We start from the raw sequence: 14,993 nt of genomic DNA, 5'->3' as shown, positions 1-14,993 counted from the left end.
AAATAGGTTCGTTTCAGCAGTTGCCAGAGAGCGCCAGATAACAGGCGACACCGCGCTTGCGCAGCTACCATGACGCAGGAAGCCCGTATGTATGTACGTATAAAACATTGAAAGATCTTACATTATGTCATAAAAGAAACAAGACATCAGAGGATACTCCAAGAGTGTCGGAATTTCGTGAACCATACTAAAATGTGCACATTTAAAGTGCATACTTAAAGTGCACATTCGTGTGTCCAGATTCCCAATTAAATAGACGTCGACCTGATATTAAGCTTTTCTGTGTGGTTTTCATTATGGCCTAATGCCATACCTGCTAGAGGATGAAAACGTGCACTTGAAATGCAGCGAACAGTTGAAAGTAGCCAGTACTGTGGAATTAAACATTTCGTTTCAAATACATTGACTGCCTCTGCCGCAAAGGTTAATAAAAGTCAAATTCCTTTAGCAAACAGACAAAAATAACTTCATTTTTCTGCAAGGCGATTAATGCTTGACAGTCACAAAGGTGGAAATAAAATAAAATCTGAAACTAATAACATATTTTAGCCTTCCATAATTATGTGGATGTATTTTAAATCACTTGATAGCGCCCGGCCACAGATATCCGTTTTGTTTTTATTTCTTGTAAACGAAGGAGAAACAGCAAAATCACTAAATATAAACACGGGTCACGTGGAGACTACCCGCTATAACTCAGACTGCTATGCGCATCAGCCCTGGTTCTACAATATTTGCTAACTGGACGAGGAGATGTAAGACATGTTGTTTGGTGTTAAGTGTGCCAAAGTGCAGTGCCACGCCTCTTCAGACAGCTTTCTTCTATAGCACGTTACTGTATTTCGCTCCGTGGAATTTAAACGTGTGTATTTTGTAATGGATGCCTTCAAACTATATTTAGACAAGTGGAAACTGAATTGTCATGAGGCGTCTCTCCTGCTCCCATTCGGCCGGTTTGACAGCCTGCCCCTCTTTTTTTTAAAAAAAAAAAAAAACTCGCAATTACTAGCGGTTGGCATTATTTGTAATTGGGAGAACAATAACTCTTCAGAAAATATGCACTCTTGATTGCCTATTAGCTAATAACTTGCTGTTTTGTGTCAGATAAAATTAAATATAGGATACATAAAACCAATAAAGACAAGAGCCAAGCAATAAAGTACACATTTCTTCAATTAGCTCCTGGCATTTTTTCTCTCTAATCTTGCTACAGCTTTACATAGCGTGCTTTCCTGTCTGTGAAAGACTCTATTACCTCTTCAAAGTTCGTCAAACGTTTGGCTACATGAAAAATCGAAATGTCTTTATCTAATACTGAAAAAACTGTTGATATGAATAATACACAACACTGGTGTAGTTTCTCGATTTGATTACGTATATTTTGTCATCGGCTGCTAGATAAAACGAAATAGGGCTTGGCCGGCTGGTGTGGCTGAACGGTTCTAGGCGCTACAGTCTGGAACCGCGCGACCGCTACGGTCGCAGGTTCGAATCCTGCCTCAGGCATCGATGTGTGTGATGTCCTTAGGTTTACGTAGTTCTAAGTTCTAGGGGACTGATGACCTCAGAAGTTAAGTCCCGTAGTGCTCGGAGCCATTTGAACAATTTTTTTACAAAATAGTCCTTTCTAATATTGCAGAAATTTTGAAACAGACGCCAAATAAACGAGACTGTTTTGACACAATTGGTCATTTTTATAACACGACAGAATATAATTCACTAAGTATCAATATCAAATGCGTAGTAGGCCTACTACAAGCAAAAAGCTTTATGTTAGGAAATAGTTTCACATTTCATTCACACGCACCAGTTTCTCAAGCATGAGATGTAAAAGTAGTATTGCGAAATTTTTATATAAATTTGGAATAGTCTTATTCTTCCATAATTTGTGTGATGTCCCAGTTTCTTCTCCTTCCTCGTTCCATCAAACAATCTTGTCGTCACCAATTCTGTAGCTATTGTCAAAATTTATTCGCCGATTAACTTCACTAACCCGGCCAGAATCATAGGTTTAGTCATCCCGCGATTATTCTCCAGTTAGGCGTTGTTACGTGTTCGTACAACGCGTTTTCCGCGTTACTTCCAGAACAGAACTTAAGTGGCTGCTAGCCGGGGACAGTACAACTGGTCCTTACTAGTGAAAAATTTTCTGTCAGAATTTCATTTTCTTGGATACACCGAGAAGATAATACGTAATCTTTCTCACCTATTATTCCTGTTAGTCGTTTATTTCCATTCTGGTAATCTGAATCTATGGATTTCGCTAGTAAATATAACAACACTGATCATTCGCAAACCCAATCAACCACATAATCAGACGGCAATTGGTCTTACTCCGCTCAGCTCATATAGCCCCGTCCCCTTATTGTCTGTGGAAAGTTTATTTCTAGATGCGACGAGGATTATCCTGAAAGAGACATCACATACACTATGCACGCATCCAAAAATCAACTTATGATTCATTCAGAAATCAACTCAGAATGTGTTCAAAAACCAACAGGGATGCGTTTCAAAATCATATGAATAATAGATAGACCAACGTGCGCTGGATGCTAGGCGCTCTTTGCGCAACAAGTTTTTCTTCCTCAAGAATCGGTAGCATCTAGCTGCGTGCTGCGATTGCTTGCACAGCCAACAGCCACATTCCTGTAGCCTGAAGCGGGAGAATCTACTACTCAAACGCGACTCACCTGCGCATGCACGAGCCCACTCGTAACTGCAAAAACGAATCTAATGTAACAGTTGTGACTTCACGCTCATCGGAGGCAATTTGTTGTTATGAAGCATTGCATAGGCTTCCTAAAGCCTCTGACACATTTTGCTGTTGGCAGACGGTGGCGTGATCACTGTGCGTCGTTGTTGAATATAGCGCATTTCCTTTGCAATATAAGTTATTTTCGTTTTTTTCTCTCGTCTATTCCCCCCCCCCCCCCCCCCCATGAACCATGGACCTTGCAGTTGGTGGGGAGGCTTGCGTGCCTCAGCGATACAGATGGCTGTACCGTAGATGCAACCACAACGGAGGGGTATCTGTTGAGAGGCCAGACAAACATGTGGTTCCTGAAGAGGGGCAGCAGCGTTTTCAGTAGTTGCAGGGGCAACAGTCTGGATGATTGACTGATCTGGCCTTGTAACATTAACCAAAACGGCCTTGCTGTGCTGGTACTGCGAACGGCTGAAAGCAAGGGGAAACTACAGCCGTATTTTTTCCCGAGGACATGCAGCTTTACTGTATGATTAAATGATGATGGCGTCCTCTTGGGTAAAATATTCCGGAGGTAAAATAGTCCCCCATTCGGATCTCCGGGCGGGGACTACTCAAGAGGACGTCGTTATCAGGAGATAGAAAACTGGCGTTCTACGGATCGGAGCGTGGAATGTCAGATCCCTTAATCGGGCAGGTAGGTTAGAAAATTTAAAAAGGGAAATGGATAGGTTAAAGTTAGATATAGTGGGAATTACTGAAGTTCGGTGGCAGGAGGAACAAGACTTTTGGTCAGGTGAATACAGGGTTATAAATACAAAATCAAATAGGGGTAATGCAGGAATAAGTTTAATAATGAATAAAAAAATAGGAGTGCGGGTTAGCTACTACAAACAGCATAGTGAACGCATTATTGTGGCCAAGATAGACACAAAGCCCATGCCTACTACAGTAGTACAAGTTTATATGCCAACTAGCTCTGCAGATGATGAAGAAATAGATGAAATGTATGACGAGATAAAAGAAATTATTCAGGTAGTGAAGGGAGACGACAATTTAATAGTCATGGGTGACTGGAATTCGTCAGTAGGAAAAGGGAGAGAAGGAAACATAGTAGGTGATTATGGATTGGGGGGAAGAAATGAAAGAGGAAGCCGCCTTGTAGAATTTTGCACAGAGCATAACTTAATCATAGCTAACACTTGGTTCAAGAATCATAAAAGAAGGTTATATACCTGGAAGAATCCTGGAGATACTAAAAGGTATCAGATAGATTATATAATGGTAAGACAGAGATTTAGGAACCAGGTTTTAAATTGTAAGACATTTCCAGGTTATGAACTGTAGTTTAAAACTGAAGAAACTGCAAAAAGGTGGGAATTTAAGGAGATGGGACCTGGATAAACTGAAAGAACCAGAGGTTGTACAGAGTTTCAGGGAGAGCATAAGGGAACAACTGACAGGAATGGGGGAAAGAAATACAGTAGAAGAAGAATGGGTAGCTTTGAGGGTTGAAGTAGTGAAGGCAGCAGAGGACCAAGTAGGTAAAAAGACGAGGGCTAGTAGAAATCCTTGGGTAACAGAAGAAATATTGAATTTAATTGATGAAAGGAGAAAATATAAAAATGCAGTAAATGAAGCAGGCAAAAAGGAATACAAACGTCTCAAAAATGAGATCGACAGGAAGTGCAAAATGGCTAAGCAGGGATGGCTAGAGGACAAATGTAACGATGTAGAGGCTTATCTCACGAGGGGTAAGATATATACTGTCTACAGGAAAATTAAAGAGACCTTTGGAGAGAAGAGAACCACTTGTATGAATAACAAGAGCTCAGATGGCAACCCAGTTCTAAGCAAAGAAGGGAAGGCAGAAAGGTGGAAGGAGTATATAGAGGGTTTATACAAGGGCGATGTACTTGAGGACAATATTATGGAATTGGAAGAGGATGTAGATGAAGACGAAATGGGAGATAAGATACTGCGTGAAGAGTTTGACAGAGCACTGAAAGACCTGAGTCGAAACAAGGCCCCGGGAGTAGACAACATCCCATTAGAACTACTGACGGCCTTGGGAGAGCCAGTCATGACAAAACTCTACCATCTGGTGAGCAAGATGTATGAGGCAGGCGAAAAACCCTCAGACTTCAAGAAGAATATAATAATTCCAATTCCAAAAACAGCAGGTGTTGACAAATGTGAAAATTACCGAACTATCAGTTTAATAAGTCACAGCTGCAAAATACTAACACGAATTCTTTACAGACGAATGGAAAAACTGGTAGAAGCCGACCTCGGGGAAGATCAGTTTGGATTCCGTAGAAATGTTGGAACACGTGAGGCAATACTAACCTTACGACTTATCTTAGAAGAAAGATTAAGAAAATGCAAACCTACGTTTCTAGCATTTGTAGACTTAGAGAAAGCTTTTGACAATGTTAACTGGAATACTCTCTTTCAAATTCAGAAGGTGGCAGGGGTACAATACAGGGAGCGAAAGGATATTTACAATTTGTACAGAAACCAGTTGGCAGTTATAAAAGTCGAGGGGCATGAAAGGGAAGCAGTGGTTGGGAAAGGAGTGAGACAGGGTTGTAGCCTCAGCCCGATGTTATTCAATCTGTATATTGAGCAAGCAGTAAAGGAAACTAAAGAAAAATTCGGAGTAGGTATTAAAATTCATGGAGAAGAAGTAAAAACTTTGAGGTTCACCGATGACATTGTGATTCTGTGAGAGACAGCAAAGGACTTGGAAGAGCAGTTGAACGGAATGGACAGTGTCTTGAAAGGAGGATATAAGATGAACATCAACAAAAGCAAAACGAGGATAATGGAATGTAGTCTAATTAAGTCGGGTGATGCTGAGGGAATTAGATTAGGAAATGAGACACTTAAAGTAGTAAAGGAGTTTTGTTATTTAGGGAGTAAAATAACTGATGATGGTCGAAGTAGAGAGGATATAAAATGTAGACTGGCAATGGCAAGGAAAGCGTTTCTGAAGAAGAGAAATTTGTTAACATCAAGTATAGATTTAAATGTCAGGAAGTCGTTTCTGAAAGTATTTGTATGGAGTGTAGCCATGTATGGAAGTGAAACATGGACGATAACTGGTTTGGACAAGAAGAGAATAGAGGCTTTCGAAATGTGGTGTTACAGAAGAATGCTGAAGATAAGGTGGGTAGATCACGTAACTAATGAGGAGGTATTGAATAGGACTGGGAAGAAGAGAAGTCTGTGGCACAACTTGACTAGAAGAAGGGATCGGTTGGTAGGACATGTTTGGGGCATCAAGGAATCACAAATTTAGCATTGGAGGGCAGCGCGGGGGGGGGGGGGGGGGGGGGGGGTAAAAATCGTAGAGGGAGACCAAGAGATGAATACACTAAGCAGATTCAGAAGGATGTAGGTTGCAGTAAGTACTGGGAGATGAAGAAGCTTGCACAGGATAGAGTAGCATGGAGAGCTGCATCAAACCAGTCTCAGGACTGAAGACCACTGCAACAACAACAACATGTTTTATTGTTGACGTATTATTCTGCAGTAGCGGGATACAGTAATATCCTTTGTTTAGTTCTTGCAAAATTACAGAAATTTCACAGAAAACTAAAACAATGAAAAATTCCCGGAATTCTAAAAAATTCCCGGGTTTTTCCCGGTTTTCTCCCGGATGAAAATATTCTCGGGTTTCTCCCGGATCCCCCGGTTGTCCCGGGTCGAATACACCCTGGTCATGTAAAAATTATTTACAGCAGTCACTAGAAATTTCTTCTACATAAACAGGCTTTTCAGAAAGATATCCCTAATTATGAAACGGCTACTACGAGCAGATTCTGTAAATATTTCCTGGGGGACCAGGCCCCACAACTTCCATGCAAGTATTCCGTTAATTATTCAACGTCGTCACGCCGCCTTTTACTTTCCGTCCGTGCCATAATGGATAAAACATAAGTAAGAAAAGAGAATGTCTAATTTTCAAGTCTGCCTTTGATTAACTTTCGTATTCTATGATTATGAGCTCGAAGGTAAAGACTTATCACGCATGTATGTGAAAAGTTCCTAAATAAAGCCGACTGTAGGGTGCCTATACCCGACTCTTGCTGCAAAAAGAATAATGAAAAACTAATTTCGCTTTCAGGCTCTAAGGACAAAGCGTTATCGCTGATAGACCGATTATTCTTCCTCTGCCTAAGGCTTGTGTTACACGAAAAGTGAACAAGTGACCGTTATCTAGGAGACAGATGGATGCTATAACGGTTGTATAACCTATCCAGCAGGCAAGCAGACTCTTCGAAGGTTTGTTACGGTATCTGCCGTGTGATCCATCATTCACTTTTCCGTTCGTCGCTTAAGGCGTCAGTGGACTATGTATACATATCGCCTCGTTCTTTTTAACACTTTGGAAATTAAGATCAATACTTTATCTTCAAATAGATCCTCAGCTGCCTTCTCGAGGCTAAAAGAAATGTATGTAGAAATATATATTAATCCCAAAGAATAGTCATAACAAACTTGTTGTTGTTGTGGTCTTCAGTCTGAAAACTAGTTTGAGACAATTCCCCACGCTAGTCTATTCTGTGCAAGACTCTTCATCTGCGACCTAAATCAACTTGAACCTGCTTACTGTTTTTCAAGCCTTTGTCTCCTACAACTTTTATCCCCCACTCTCCCTTCCATTCAAATTTACAATTCCCCAATGTCTCAGAATGTCTCCTTTCACTCGACGCCGTCTTTTAATCACGTTTTGGCACACATTTTTTTCCCTAATTCGATTCAGTGCCTCATCTTTAGTTATTCGATCTAGTCATCTAACTTTCAACATTAGTCTGTAGCACCATATTTCAGAAGCTTCTATTTATTGTCTGAAACGCTTATCGTCCACGTTTTACTTCCGTTCAAGACTACACTCCATACAAATACCTTCAGAGGAGCCTTCCTAACAATTAAATTTATATTCGACGATAACAAATTTCTCTTTTCAGAAACGCTCACCTTGCCATTGCTAGTCTACACGTTATATTCTTTCTACGTCGCCAGCGTCAGTTATTTTGCTGTCCAAACAGCAAAATTTATCGACTACCTTAAGCGTATCATACCCTACTCTAATTTTGTCAGCCTCGCCTGATTTAATTCTATCACATTCCATTATTTTATTTTACTTTTGTTGATATTCTTCTTATAGCATATTTTCAAGACTCTATCTTCTCCGTTCAACCGATTTCTTTGCCATATCTGACAGAATTACAGGATCATCTGCAAACCTAAAAGTTTTTACTTCTTCTCCCTGAACTTTAATTTCTTTTCCAGGTTTCTCTTGGTTTTCGTTACTGCTTGAACAAAGTTTAGAAGGGGATACAGCTCTGTCTCACTCCCTTCTCAACCACTGTTTCCCTTTCATCCCCATCGAACTGCAGTCCGGTTTCTGTCCAAGTTGCAGATAACTTTTCGTTCCCTGTGTTTTATCCCTGCTATCAACAGGATTTCGAAGAGTCTATTCCAGTCAACATTGTAAAATGCTTTCTCTAACTCCATAGATGCAACAAATGTAAGTTTGTCTTTCCTTAATCTATCTTCCAAGTTAAGCCGTGGGGTTTGTATGGCCTGGCGAGGAATTGTTAAAAACTAAGGAACTGTTAAAAACTATAATGTACATGAGTAGTAAGCAACTGCAGAGGATAAAAGACATTCTAAAGAGATACGTCCCACATAATCTGTAATAAAATCCTGAAGAATTCACAAACGAAAAGTTTGGTAGGTCGAAAGCAGCTAAGTATTTTTGTCCAACATTATGTATAAAAGCCGAAAGGAGAAATAAAAATTTACGACACATATGACACTGTATGCGTCATCGCACAAAGTGCAGGACAAGTCCTCAGCCAAGGAGCACAGAACAAGTCCTCGGCCAAAATGTAGTAGCACTCTTCGAAAACGTGGTGTACGCCACAAGCAGGGCATACTGGCGGATTCTCTCGCTCTACTAGGCAAAGCTAGTGCTCTATGTACAGGTGAGCGAGAAGGAATTTGCTACATTTTGTCGGCTGGAGAAAGGGACGCGTCAGCCAGATAGTTGATTTCATCATTTGTAAGCTGGTAGCCATAATTTCCAGCGAGTTTTTCTCCCGATGTCACCCAGCTCTGTGCGTAAATAGCGAGATTACTGAATGTACCGATACTTGATATTGTGCAATAGTAGGCAGCGTGGAGGCGTGTCCAGCTGTTATACCTGCAATTCGTCCTCATTTCTCATATATCCTGCGTCCCAACAGAATGTAATCCCTTTCCGTATTAATTGTAAGTGAAGGATACCTTGGATGGACTGTTCTGGTTACGCTGCTGGTTTAATGCACCGAGTGGACTGTAGTGCGCTTAGGAATCGGACCGGAGGAGGAATTTCAGAGCTCGAATACGTCTCATCTAATCTAGTGCCCTCAGACAGCATGTATATCCGCATCATAAACACTAGATTCCTTCCGTAGGTGGCCGGGCAAACCAAAGAGCAGCCGAAATTGTCCCCTTGCTTAGGCCTGACAGTGCAGGTAGGCTCATACTTACGGTGTTCACATAAAATATTGTAAAACGTAATTTTGAGCGCTCTGCTTCGGAGATTTCTGTAGCTTTGAAATCATCCTAGGCCTCTTCGTTAACGACAGTTGCTGTTGGCTTTGCCTCTGATTAGGACTGAGATACAATTCACGGCAAGTGCTGCCTTCGAGCAGATTCCGAATGGCATGTCACTCCAGACCGATCCGTAAGAGTTATTTTTATGGGTGAACCATGAACCAAGTGGAATACTGGTCACTGAGAATCATGCAATAAACTATTTGAGTGTCGCAACTTGAGGAATTGCCGTTAGATGGACTGTGGGGCGTGACCCGCATCAGTATATAGGGTGTTTCAAGCCTTTTGTGTCAAACTGAAACAGGTGGTAGTGGGTCCAATTTATTGCGTTATGAACAAAAAAGCCCACACCGTACAACACCGTAACTCGCATTAATTGACCGCCAGTCTCAATGCATGCACGGCAATGTAGCGTAAAATTCTACCCCACTCTTTCAGAGCTGGTGTTCGTTGTCCTCGGAGCTACACAGCTTGGACCTTAGCAGACAGGTCTTCATCCGTTTCTAAGGAGGTTGCATACACCAACCTCTTGAGATAACCCCATAGCAAAAAGTCCAGAGGTGTGAGATCCGGCGGCCGCGCTGGCCATAGGACAGGACCTCCCCTTCCAATCCAACGATGAGGGTACGTGTTGTTCAGGTGCTCGTGGGCATTAATATCGAAGTGGACTGGTGCACCGCCGTGCTGAAACCACATCCTTTGGCGGACAGCAAGAGATACAGTCTCCAGAAGCTGTGTCAGCACACCTCGAGGTAACACCCGGGTAATGAGGACCAGTCAGGTGGGAAGGCAGCAAATAAGATATTAGGTGATCTTGGACAGCGCTAGCCCTTATGTTGTCAGGGAAGCGTTGCTGGTGGCCAACGATGTAGGTGGCATGGGGATGGTCCCCACTACAGAGACGGATGTTGCTGCTGTTGAAACCATCACATGTGAATGAGGCCTCATCCGTGAACGATACAAACTGTAAGAAGTTCGGCACTATAGCGCTCTGGTGCATAATCGATTGACGGACGTAAAGGCGGGGTCTAAATCCGTTGGTCCCAGTGCTTGCTTGCACACGTTCCTTATGTTAGGGGTGTAATACCTATTCCACCAGTACCCCCATACAGTATCCTTCGAAGTGTGCGTTTCAGGGGAAAGTTGATAGGTGTTTATTGCTGGGTAGTTGGCCACACGATCCAACAGCATCTCCTCAAAGTCTGGTGTTCAGACATATCTTTGGCGGGAAATTCGATCGGCACTCTATGGCGTGAACGACTCTGTCACTGTTGCGTTGATATACACGGGGATAAATTTCTTCCAGTTAGGACGGCGCCTATTGGAAAAACATTCTCCGTACTTTCGTGCTGACTTACGGGCATTATATCCTGCCACACCGTGCATAAAATGCATGTCTGACAACTCTCGTGAGCTATGAGGTAAGTCCTGTACAGTATGTCTGTTTGGTGGTCAGGGGTGGAAGCTGTTTATCACCTGCTGCCTGTTCCAGTGTACAACAGACACCCAGGATCTTTGCGAGAGTGCGGCAGAGCTGCATACGCCTCATGTTGGACAATTACCATGATGTCATACGGTGTACGCTATGTATGTCCATAACAAATCAATATTCATTTCCGATCACTGGTTCCCTATCTCAATATAATCGGTTGTGGACTCACTATCACCTGTTTCAGTTTGCCCAACAGGTTTGAGATACCCTGTATAGGGCAGATATTGGGCTGATCCAATAGGCGCCTATGGCCAACCTTATCTTTTCAGGGTGGATAACGTCAACATTTCTAAGAAACGTAGGCGCTGCGGACTGGAACAGCCGCGTTCTATGTGTCCTCCAACACCTGTGTTGATGGCACTTCCCGAAGTTCAGCTGTTCCTGGGACCTCGTTTTGAGTCTTTTAGGTCTACTATCCAGCTCAGTTTGTTATCAAATATGAAGTCCAGATCATTACCGACTCTTTCATGACCAGGAATGTGTTCCTCACTATCAAAGCAGATGCGTGAAATATGAATCGTCGCTGTTGGAAGTTCACGAGCATAGTTTTCTCTGGCGAGAACCCGAAACCAGTATGTTCTGTTACAACGTATTTAATATCATTTGCAACTGGCGTTTTACTTTAGCATTGTTCTATGAGTAGCGAAATCGTCCACAAATAATGAGCACTGTACTGGCTCCTTAATCGTTACGTTATTGATGGCAACGTTGAGGTTGACACTTAGGATGTTTCCCTGAAGGAAACGCTTCCTCTGTTCAAACCGTTCTGATAAGACTTCTCCAATTTGATACTGGAAATAGCACCAAAAAAGGAAGGGACGCAACAGTACGAAGGGATGTCCTCGAAAATCCATTTAGTGGAACTGTCCTCGAATGTTATGCATTAAAGTGGTATTGTAGGCTTTCTCAAGACACAAAACGATGGCTACAGCTGTTGTCTTCGCAGGAAAGCCTGTTAGGTAGTTATTCGAACTACAAATCAAAAAGAAATGGCGTGGAAGAGATATCCGGTGTTTATGTCACTGTGACGTATTCTTTGTAGAAAAATGAATTACGTAATTCTTGTCACCACGACTTTAAAAAAACTGGCTAATTGCGAGTAAACTAGCGCTCTGAGGCTTCTGTCCAATCTTAATTACTGTATGTATTGATACTGTCTACGATTTTTGCTGTTATCTATATCGATACTGGGAAGATATCGGTCTCGGAGATTCCAAGACTTTCGAGAATATTTTTATTTTAATGTTTAAATTTAAATTATTTGTGTAATTTCGCATTTGCTGTTGTAATTATTGTAGTATATTATATTATAATTTCTTATATTAACACGCTATGCTAATTAGCAACACCAATTATTCAAATTTTTTAAAAAATTCTTTATTGAATAATGTTTGAGTTAGCTGAATCAGTGTTTAAAGATCAACGAGCGTAATCTTCTGCGATGGAATGCGCTCAGGCATAATCAAAATATGTAACACAAATGGCCGTGTCTTTAGATTTAATTCATTTGGCAGCTTAAATTATGTACACCGCCAAAGGACCTCAGACCTAAGAATGCGACGTAAATTTGAACTTGATACGTCTACCTGTTTCTGGGAAAAAAAGAATCTTAACAGCCGAATAGACCGATAGATGGGTAGCATATGACAAAAAAAATTTGTTTCATGTTGTTATTAAAATTTACTGTGTTCGTATTTTCCTTTTACTTGTTCTGTGAAAGCTTGCTTCTTACCAAATTTCATGACTGTAGGATAACGGGAAGTACCCTACACGTCTTGATCAGTGAGCTTGCAAGTATAAAAATATGTGACAAAAAGGGCTGCGTCTTTTGAGTGCATTGAGGTGGAACCTTAAATGTTTTACACCGCCAAGGGATCGTAGACCTTAGTATGTAACATAAATTTCAACTTGATACGTCCACGCGTTCCTGAGAACATGGGTTTTTAACAGTCGGACAGGGAGGCAGACAGACGGACTACAAAGTGATCTTGTAAGGTTTCGTTTTTACCGATTGAGGTATGGAACTCTAAAAAATTAAATAACAGCTATCAGAAGTGCGGTAAAAAGTTTTTATTTATTTATTTTTTGATTGAATTTTGTTGCCGAGAGTCTAACTCCTCCAAAAAGTAAGGTTTTAACTGACGAAAAAGTCAGTATGTGGTTCTTCGGAGAACAATTCCTTATTGCACTTCGGGAATTCGTTCTCTTCTAAATTTAATTTTTTGTTACAGAACCACGGGGAACTTGTATCACGTTCAAATGACGTTCGTTAGAAATCAGTTCGTTTCAAGGAAGACTTCCGCTACTGTTCCGCTTTATTTCAATTAGTTATAAAAGGGTTAACAAATCTGTACTCTTACATGTTGGATACATGTGAAATTAAAAGTTGTTCTTGCTGAAACAAGGCATCCACCGAATTGCCTCCGAACGGAATTCTTTTTTCAATATGGTTAAATGTTCATCGTCTGTGAAGTTATTAGAGTGTTAGAAATTTTCGTGTAGCTGCGCTTTAAAACCCCATGACCCCTCTTCATCTGGAGATAAAGTAGTTCCACCCCTCTGAAACAAAACGTTTCTTTTGGGTATCGGCATAGAGCAATATTTCTTTTCTGTATTGCGTTGAGGTTAATTCTTGTGCTAAAAAGTCGAGCGATTCCTCATTATTTTTACGAGTAATTTGTGGTAGCTCGCGTGTGCTTAATCGTCAGTAAAATGATAGTGGTATGACGTGTGGTGTATAATAAACGAGAACTGCCCTTCAGTTTTGGTAATGCCTCGATATCGTCGAGATCACTGAAAGTGAAATTTTCTTTCCGGATCCATGACCTAAAAGCAGTTAACATTATTCACGAGAGTGGCAGCTTTTTTAGTAAACCGAATGTAAGCTACAATAACCACACACAACCTTTATCAGACATCATCATAGTTAAGTCAGGAGAATGGAAATAGCGAATGAAATTACTTGAAGGACGTAATAAGATAGTATTCGAAAGTTCCTCAATTTTCGGCCTGCCCAGTAGCATCTAATACTTTAGAAATATTCGCGTGATAATATAATAAATATTAATTTGTCCTATGTAGCAGCCGTTACAATAGGTTATGAACATCGTATTGGGCTGCCAGCTTGCTTCAAAATTTGTATTGAAGCAATTCTGGGCTCTTTGTGGAAGCTACCTGTGACTACGCTGCGAGTGTTGTAGGAATATGAAGGGAAGCGAGGGAATAATATTTAATGTTGTCAGCGAATGCAGCTTTTGACAAGTGATACTGAGTTTGTAGCGAGTACCATTATTGAAAACGAAAACGTCAGTAAGATACTTTCTTGAAATTCAGTAATTTTCAAGTGTTTCAAGTGTCACACTCTCGTACTGACACTCGGTGCAAAATACAAAGCACGCGCGTGGTACCAAAACTGCGAGACATAATCACAGCTGCCCCCTTCCCCCTCCGCGCCTAAATCTCTCCTTCCTCTCAGATCTTTCTTCCTGTGCTCACCGAACCCCTCCTCTGTTAGCGATCAGGGACAGTTAGACGAATAGTCCCTCGGCCACAGTGGCAAGCTACAGAACGAAACAACTGTTCTTACCTTCTCGTTTCATCCTCTTGGAACAAAAAAGGTTGTGTTGAACCATTACAAGATGGGAAGAAAGGAAGAAATTATAAAAGGAAAGAAATATGAAACGCTCCTGGGAAAGGGCAACAGAAGTGAAAGTACGCGCTGCAGCCGAGTGCAGTGGTCCATTCAAGAAGGGCAAAATGTATATCAGTTTTAGTTAAATCCGCTGCTATATAAATACTGAACGGAGAAAAATCTTTTGTTTGTAATCCATACTCAGTTTGGAGTGCAACGTCATCAAGAGAAGAACGATTGTACTCTAGGTGATCCTTATTTTCAACTCTCTATACGTCCAGAAGAAGTTCTCTTATCTTCTTTCAGTGAATTATGAAACGATGTGCGTAAATTTTCGGCTCAATCAAAGAGCTGCAAGGAGACCCTAAACTGCGATAAAGTCTGAAATTTTCACTCAGAAAGTAAGGTTTCTGATAATTTTTTGCAGTTATTTCAGTTAAATTCGTTTGCACACACTGGTAATGGAAACTAATGGAAGGCTTCATTAATTTAATTAACATATGAAATTTAATTCCAGCAGCTTGTGATTTGCTACTGATAAGTTAATATGCCTC

Source organism: Schistocerca americana, chromosome 4 (assembly GCF_021461395.2).
Source record: "Schistocerca americana isolate TAMUIC-IGC-003095 chromosome 4, iqSchAmer2.1, whole genome shotgun sequence".
In the NCBI taxonomy this organism is placed as follows: domain Eukaryota; kingdom Metazoa; phylum Arthropoda; class Insecta; order Orthoptera; family Acrididae; genus Schistocerca; species Schistocerca americana.
This window is presented reverse-complemented; position numbering follows the sequence as displayed.